Source organism: Portunus trituberculatus, chromosome 47 (assembly GCF_017591435.1).
Source record: "Portunus trituberculatus isolate SZX2019 chromosome 47, ASM1759143v1, whole genome shotgun sequence".
In the NCBI taxonomy this organism is placed as follows: domain Eukaryota; kingdom Metazoa; phylum Arthropoda; class Malacostraca; order Decapoda; family Portunidae; genus Portunus; species Portunus trituberculatus.
The window spans coordinates 26965750-26975205 of record NC_059301.1 but is presented as its reverse complement, the minus strand read 5'-3'; positions in this window follow the sequence as shown (position 1 = coordinate 26975205).

Genomic DNA, 9456 nt, shown 5'->3' with positions numbered 1-9456 from the left:
ATCTTTCTAAGATTTCTGATTGGGGCACAGAAAATCTAGTAATTCTCAATGCCTCAAAAGCTCAATTCCTCCATCTATCAACTCGACACAACTTTCCAGACAGCTATCCCCTTTTCTTCAATGACACCCAACTGTCTCCCTCTTCCACATTGAATATTCTCGGTCTTTCCTTTACTCATAATCTTAACGGGAAACTTAACATCTCATCTCTTGATAAAATAGCTACTATGAAGTAAGGTGTTCTCCTTACTCTGTACAAGGGCCTTATCCGTCCTTGTATGGAGTACTCTTCGCATGTTTGGGGGTTCCACTCACACAGTTTTATTAGATAGGGTAGAGTCAAAAGTTTTTCGTCTCATTAACTCCCCTCCTTTGAATGACTGTCTTCAGCCTCTTTCTCACTGCTGAAATGTTGCATCTCTTTCTATCTTTTATCGCTATTTTCATGCTAACTGTTCTACTGATCTTGCTAACTGCATGCATTCCCTCCTCCTGCGGCTTCACTGCACAAAGCTTTCTTCTTCTTCTCATCCCTATTCAGTCCAACTCTCTAACGCAAGAGTTAACCAGTACTCTCTAATCATTCATATCTTTCACTGGTAAACTCTGGAATTCCCTGCCTGTTTCTGTATTTCCGTCTTCCTACGACTTGACCTCTTTTAAGAGAGAGGTGTCAAGACATTTGCTCCCTCATTTTGGACAACCCTTCTTATCTTTTAGGGAATCAGCAACAAATGGGCCTTTTTTTTCAACATTGTTTTGCCCTTGGTTGGCCTTCTCTCCTACATAAAAAGAAAAAAAAATCAATCATCACCAACAACACCCTGCATAGTCATCAGAGAGTGGCAGCTATCTCATCGAACACCAATTTGTGTAAGCTTTTTTTTTTTTTTTTTTTTTTTTTGCTGTAAAGTTAACTTTTATGGTCCCAGTCCCAGATGTGCTCTTTTTCCCTCCCAAACTCTAAAATCTTCTCTACCTCGATACCACATTTTCAAACCTTTCTCCGTGATGTCACAGTGTAAACTAAGTTGGAAAACAAGACCTACTTGTTGGTCTTGTTTTGCGAGTAGTTTCCCAGTCGCTAGGTACCGATATTCAGTCAGAAACTCTCCGAACTTGCAATTTCAGTCGCAAATTGATACGTATGAACTTTAATATATAAACTACAGTATATGGAAAAACACTGCAGCCATGTGTTTGCTATTCAAAGGTGGTGATGATGATGACATTGACACCAGTGCTGGTGCTTCAGGAGGAGAAGAGTTAGCCAGTGCAGCCGATGCAGAGCAATTGGCAGAAGGTAAAGAACCATTTCTACAGTACAGCAACAACATACAACAAGTTACAAACATATTTTTTGTTTTCTATTGATGAATTAATTTTTTGTGTCTGAAATAAAGTAGTGGTTATAGTAAAATTTTCGCTAATATTATGTAACTTTACTTTTTCAGTATTTAGAAGTGCCTTTATTTATTTATTTATTATTATTTTTTTTTTGGTTGAGCATCTGCCCTTCAAAACGTCTGTGCATATCACTGTCAGTATGTTTGAAAACTGAAGGAATATACTGTATTGACTTGTATTTGCCATAGTGTTAGTAATATGCTTTTTTTTTATTAATTAATTTTTTTATTAATTTGTTTACATGGTAATGACAGTTTATTCATATTTTGGTTCAAAATATTTGGTGGGTCAACACTTCCACTGCTGAGTTTTAGCCTGAAAATGTTCGTGTGACATTAGAGTGAGTGTTGTAGTGACTATTATGCTTATTATATTGGAGTGCATATTTGTTTTGAATCAGCCAAAAACATACTGATGTATTTACCTAGTTGTACCTAGTTGTAGTTTTACAGGGCCTGGACTTTATGCTCGTGTGGCCCCGTCTCCATATCTACACTTATCCAATTTTTCTTTAAAACTATGTACACTCTTTGCTGACACCACTTCCTCACTCAAACTGTTCCAAGTCTCAACACATCTTTGCGAGAAACTAAATTTTTTAACATCTCTCAGACATCTTCCCTTTCTCAGTTTCTTACAATGCGATCTTGTGCTTTATCATATTCTTCTCTCAGGATCGGTTTCTCATTATCCACTTGATCCATTCCATTAATCAATTTATAAACTTGTATGAGATCCTCTCTCTCTCTTCTCTGTTCCAGGGTTGGTAGATCCATTGCTTTTAGTTTCTCCTCATATGTCATCCCTTTAAATTCTGGAACCATTCTTGTAGCCATTTTTTGTAGTCTCTCCAATTTCCTTATGTGTTTCTTTTTATGGAGGGTCCACACAACTCCTGCATATTCCAATCTAGGTCTTATTTTAGTACTTATCAATTTCTTCATCATTTCTTTTGAAATGCTAATCCAATATTCCTTAGCAAATTATACGTCTTTCTGAAAATTCTATCAATATGGCTTACCGGTTGATTGTTTTCTTCCATTGTCACTCCCAAGTCCTTTTCCTTTTTTACTTTTTCTAGTTCTACTCCATCTCCCATCTTATAGATTCCCACTGGTCGTCTTTCACTTTTTCCCATTTCCATGACATGGCTTTTGTCCACATTGAATTCCATCTCCCATTTTTTACTCCATTTCCAGATCTTGTTTAAGTCTTCCTGTAGTATTTCACAATCCTCTTTTTGTTTAATGACTCTGCACAGTTTCGCATCATCTGCAAACAGATTTATGTAGCTGTTCACTCCCTCTGGCATGTCATTTATATATACATATGAGAAAAAGTATTGGCGCCAATACTGACCCCTGTGGCACTCCGCTGTCTACTGTTCTCCACTTGGACTTCATATCTTTAACTATCGTCCTTATTTCTCTCCCCCTCAAGTAATTTTTCATCCATCTCAATGTGCTTCCTTTTAAGCCACCCTTCTCCTCTAACTTCCATAGTAATCTTTCATGTGGCACTTTATCAAAAGCCTTTTTTAAATCTAAATAAATACAGTCAATCCATCCTCTCTCTCTTGTACTTTATCAACTATTCTAGAGTAGAAACTCAATAAATTTGTTACACATGACCGACCTTTTCTAAAACCAAATTGGCTATTTGATAATAATTTGTTGTCTTCAAGAAACTCAATCCATTGCTTCTTTATTACTTTTTCACACATCTTGCATATTACACTAGTTAGTGATACCGGTCTGTAATTTAAAGGTTCTTCCTTCCTTCCGCTCTTATATATGGGAACCACCTCAGCTCTTTTCCACTCCACTGGCACTGTTCCATTTTCTATTGAGCATTTTATGATGTTGTATATAGGACTTGCTAGTTCTTCCCTACATTCTTTCAGTATTCTGCCTGAGACTTCATCCGGTCCCATTGCCTTTTCCTCATCTAGTTCCGTCATCAACTTTTTTATTTCAAGCTTGGTTACTTTAATCTCTTTCATATGGACAGTCTCTCTATTACCCTGTTGTCTTTCAAATTTGGATTCCTTAGTAAAGACCATGAAATTTACTATTTAACAGTTCTGCCATACTTTTTTCACCAATCTTTTCTCTCCTTTTAACCTTTCTATTGTTTCTTTTTATCTTATTTTTCCATTTATGAATCTGTAGAACAATTTTGATTGTTCCTTACATTTTTCGACAATGTCCTTTTCATAGTTCCTTTCTTCTTCCTTTCTCACCTTAGCATATTCATTTCTTGCTGTTTTGAAGTTTTCCTTATTTTCTGGATTTCTGTTTCTTCTCCACCTTTTCCATGCTCCATCTCGTTTCTCCTTTGCCCTAGCACATCTTGCATTAAACCAATCTTTCTTTCCTTCTTCTTTAGGTCTATATTTCGGGACATATTCCCTGACTCCTGTTTTGTATATTTCCATCTCCTCCCAGTTTACGTTTTTAAAATAGCTCGAGGTTCTCAATATCAGCCTTTCTGTAATTTAATCGGTCTCCTTTGTATGATTCATCTCTATCTTCCTTTCCTTCTTCTATATCCATTTCTAATATTATATGATCACTCTTTCCCAATGGGCACTTATATCTTATATCATCGTTAATTTGTATATCCCTTGTAAAAACTAGGTCCAATCTCGCCGGCTCATCGTTTCCTCTGAATCTTGTGTTTTCCTTTACTCTTTGGACCATCAAATTATCTATCATTAGGTTCAGGAATCTATCTCCCTGGCTTTTTCCCCATACCACTTTCATAATTTTCCCAGTCCACCTCCTTACAGTTGAAATCTACTAATATCACTTTTCTCCTTTCTTTAATGATTCTTGTAAGACTCCTTATTGTGTCATTTATCATGTCTTTATATTCTTGATTAGTCCATGAATTTGTTTTTGGTGGCACATATGTTCCAATGATTGTTAACTCCTTTGTATATATTATATATATATATATATATATATATATATATATATATATATATATATATATATATATATATATATATATATATATATATCTTTGTAACCTTCTGTTTCTCTGAGTTTTGTTTTTCTATATACGAGTAGTATATATATATATATATATATATATATATATATATATATATATATATATATATATATATATATATATATATGTGTGTGTGTGTGTGTGTGTGTGTGTGTGTGTGTGTGTGTGTGTGTGTGTGAACACGCGCGCGTGCGTGCATACGTATGTGTGCCTGCCGGCATACATGCATGTGTGCATGCGTGCTCAATGTGTGGATGTGAACATGCGTCTGTGGGCAAGGTAAGGGTGCCCTGGTTGTTCCATGAATGACTCCTGGCCTGAAAAAGTCTTCCAATCCGGCCCCATAATCCACTCATTCTACAGCTTTTGGGGTTCTTTTGCTTTGTTTTACCTTAATCCCTTCAGTACCAGGACGCTTTTTCAAATTCATTCTGATATTCAGACATTTAATTTTAACTCATGTTAGTGTTATATTATTTGTAATTGTTCTTTTTTCTTGTCACTTTTTTTCCTTATTTTTTAAATTTGTATTTTACTCCTTTCTTCCATTCATATGACCTCAGTTTCCATTTGTCTCAGTAACTCCACTTTCTCCCTCCTGCTCCACTTTTTTTTTCCTACTCTTAAATCCATTATGTATTCTAAAACATATACGTAATCTCATCCTTTCATCATGGTTCTGTCCCCTTTCTTCACCGCTCACTCTGTTGATCTATCTACCCATTGCAGCCCATTACTATCTTTACAAAACACACATTTTTCCTTTCAGCTTCCATACCCTTCTTTCACACCCTCGTGCATAGCAACCACATTACCATATACCACGCTTTCTGCGCCCAATACTTTCTCCCTACTAGGCTTGTATTCAGAAACGCGCTAATCTCACATTTAGTATTTTTAAGGGCCACAAAGATGAAATGCTAAGTTCTCAAGAGTATTAATTTTCTCCCGTTAATTATGTAGAAATTTTATTAATCTATCTTTGGAACTTTAAAAACAGTATAAAAAATTTGTGTAACTTCAAGTATAGCCTTTTAAAAGTAGAGATGTAGCGCATAAATGTTTCAATATATTATAGTCTTAAGGTGCCATTCCACCAAAACCGTGTTCTGCACAAATTGTTACGCACTTTTTGTGCAGAACTTTTGCTGTGCACATACAAAAGAACACCCCTTGTTGACCATGTGTCCACCGACTAAATAAATGTACACAACTTTTGTACGCGAACATTGCAGCACTTGTGCTGAACTGTGCGCATACAAAAGTTAAGCACAGTTTGCCCTCAGTGATTTAGTTAGTTAGTAATATGGACGGACAGGAAGAGGTAGTGCTTTGTGGTGCAGCCTGTGTTGTGGTATGCAGTTTGCTAAAAATGAATGAAAGCGAGATGTTCAAATGCAAACCACTTTGGTTTATAGATTTCTCCTATGCCAGAACCTGAAGCTTTTTGAATCTGCAATTTTCTTGCGCTCTCTGCGGAACTGAGCAAGAATGATCTTCAATTTCCGCATGACTTCAGTTGAATCACAATTAAATTCTTCACCCAATTCCTTAGTTGCATCATGTTTTTGTTCTTGTTTTTATAATCCATGTTTGAAGTGTCCCAGAGCACTGGGCGCGTTTCAATGGCCTGAATAAACTGTATGATTTTGTCATTTGTCCACTCCATTGTGCGCGAACACACCGATGTTTTCCCTCCTGTAGCGGTAGCAAGACTGAGTGCGCACACAAAGTAATCCTGTATGTTAGAGCGTGTATACTGAAAAGTTGAGTACGCGCACGCATGTTCGCAGCTGTGCGCGCACTTTTCTCAAATGTTCGCGTACAATTTGTTGCTGTTCGCTTGTCCGTTTCTACCGGCACATACATTTGTTCTGTACAGTGTGCAGCACAGTGCCGCACTGTGCTCCACACCGGTGGAATGGCACCTTTTTAGGCTGCATCGCTTTCACATGAACGCTTTTCGACGGTCCGGCACATGGTGCACGGTCTAGCATTATATTGGCAGTTATGGATGTATTTCTACGAGGCAGGAGCAGCAGTCTTACCTTTCCTGCAGCCGCACCCTGCTGTACTGCCAGTAAGACCTGCAAGTCCGCAACGGTAGGAATACCGCACAATGGTTTTGATGGTCATGTGTTGCTATGAGTGACCAACACATCCTGTGTTTTTCCGCTTACAGCGAGGGATATTTCCTACTAAATTAATGAGTTTTCTTAATAAAATTAGTTACCTCTCAAAATTTATGAATTTTCTTAGCAAAATAAGGAAGAAAACAAATATATATGAAGTTTTCTAACTAAATTTACGATTCATTTTAGTAATATAATCAATAAACAGAGATCTTTTAAGTTTTCTCACTAAATCTGAGTTTTGCTATATCCTCCATCACTGAGGTACAGCTATGCACTAACAAATATGACGAGGAGATACCGAAGTGGATGTTGAGCAGAGTAGCCTGCGGCCGACACCACACTGTCACCGTAGAGGTACATGTGCCATGCGGCTGCTGTCCTGTGATATGGGGCCTAATATGGGTACCACTATAAATAAAATTGCCTGCGCCACTAATGGGTAGAAGCTTAACAGCACTTCCTATTCTCTTCAAGGCGCTATAGACCCTAGCGTAAAAAAAAAAAAATGTTGAACCAGCGAAAATCGTTCTTGTGAAAGCAAGGCGAAGCGCGGCACAGCTGAGGTATCCCTCTCTGCGTCCTCTCGCCACTTCCTGCCGTCTTGTCATGTCGTCGTCGCTGCTATGAAGTACTTCCCCTGTCAGGGCCGCATGACGCGCCCTGGTCGACAAGGCCCACAGGTCTCGAAGAGCCCCTCAGCCCTGCCGTGCCGGAGCTCCGCGGTGCGGTACGAAAAGGTAGGACATGTCATTTCTAAGTGGCATATATTACTTGCCAGTAACTGCGACGGTTCATTTCCAACTGCTACACCGCCCAATGTAGATACATACCTAGTTTCAACACCTTCATAAATTTCAGAAAAGCTATTATTCACTGTCTAGTTTTCATTTTACTTATTTCCTTCTATCCTTTTTCTAGAAAACTTCAAATTACTTTCAGTATGATAATAACATTCTTTTTATTATGATTAGCCCAAAAACTTCTTACTATTTTCGTGTCAACTCAAATAATAAAGATTTAGAAGTGAGATTAGTTAGTTGACTTGTAAATGATTCTTTCTCTTCCTTTTTCTCCTCTTCTTTCTCCTCTTCATCTTCGTGACAATACAACAACCTACTACAGTCTGTAACACTGGCAACAGCGATGTCGACCTTAAAATATAACAGGAAAAGAGAAATATATATGGCTTTGGATGATATACCTTAAAACATTTGGTTCATACATCTTTTATTCCCATTAAACATTTACTCCCTAAACTAGTACTTTTACGTATTAGTCCGTTATTGCTCACTACATAACCATTAATATAGCATCGAAAATAGATATACGTGACATCTATTAGCTATGCCAATGATCGTACTTAGCAATCCATCAAACGGTCGCCACCAACATTATAATCTGACCAAGTGGTTAAATGGTGGTAGGTGTAGGAAGTATGTGTTAATTTATCCTCAAACATCAGCTCTACCACACCACTGAGAAAGGTAAGTAATGGAACATAAATGGATTAGGGATTGAAGTATCATTCTATGGTGTTGATAATGGTAATGAACTGCGGAATAAGTTGAAATATTTAGTTTAATTTAGATTATACGTAAGACAGCGGTGAGTGAAGAAGGAATAGTCTTCATAGATCCTCAAATGTCGTCGTTACTAAGCCTCAGAGGAAAGTGAATAATGAAGTATAAATGCAGTAAGGATTAGGGTATTAGTGTATGGTGATAATAATGATAATGAGTGGCCGGTTAAGGAAAAATATTAATAAATGAAGTGATAACTGAGAAAAAGGGAGATAAAAAATACTGGATTGTGTTTCTCTCTATATATTACGACTATAGGGATGAAAAATAAATAGATAAATAAGTGAAGGATAGTGAATGGGGAAAAAAAAGTGAAAAAATCTCATTAAACTAACACAAGTAATAATAACAGGCGATAAAGATAATAAAGATAATGACTAAATTAAACATAAATAGACATAATAGAAACTAAAAATATTACAACCCTTTCACTAATATACCAACACACTAATACTAATAAGGATGTAGAGTATCTTAAGGGGACTGCATAGAGTTTGATGAATCATGAAGAAAAATGGATGAAATTTAATGAAACTTAATCAAAATGTCAAAACTACCATCCAAATGAGCCCTACCAAATTTTAAGAATTTTTGATTATTATTATTTTTTTTTTAATTGCATCTACTTTATCTGTTTTGGCCATACAGTGTATTTTCATAGATTATTTTAAAGAGAATTTCCATATCTATCAAACAAACTGATGAAATTTGAATAAAAATGTTTTTGTCTTTTTATAGATATACAAATTATAAAAATATGAAAAAAAACTTTCAATTTAATTTCATGTAAACCGTATTTTTTTTTATATGTAATTAATTTATCATACAGAAATCATCTACACACCATACTCTGCAAAGAAAAATTAACAGAATAAAAATTAGTTAAAATAAAAAAAATGTAGTTACTCATAGAAGCATCAAAATGCATCAAAAATCCATTCTTGAGAAAACGGCTCTCAAAGTTTGGCTATGATTTATTCCTTTAACAATCCATTTCTCAGAAAATTTTACTTAATAAATTTTATAGGTCTTTTAATGTAGTTTCCACAAAAAAAAAAAAACGATTTGAAATTGGGTAATTAATAAAAGATACAGTAATTATGGTATCAGTAACCAAAACGTTTTTCCATGACGGCAATTGAAAAAATGGGAAATGTTGTCATATCATACAATAAGCTTTATGCAAATCAATCTTAGGAGGTTCAGGCTCTTCCACACGACCCATGAGGTGGCTTGATACCTACAAAATGCCTAAATTATCGCGTACAAGACTAAACAGACGTGCGATCATGTCCAGGATTGCTTCTATCTACAAT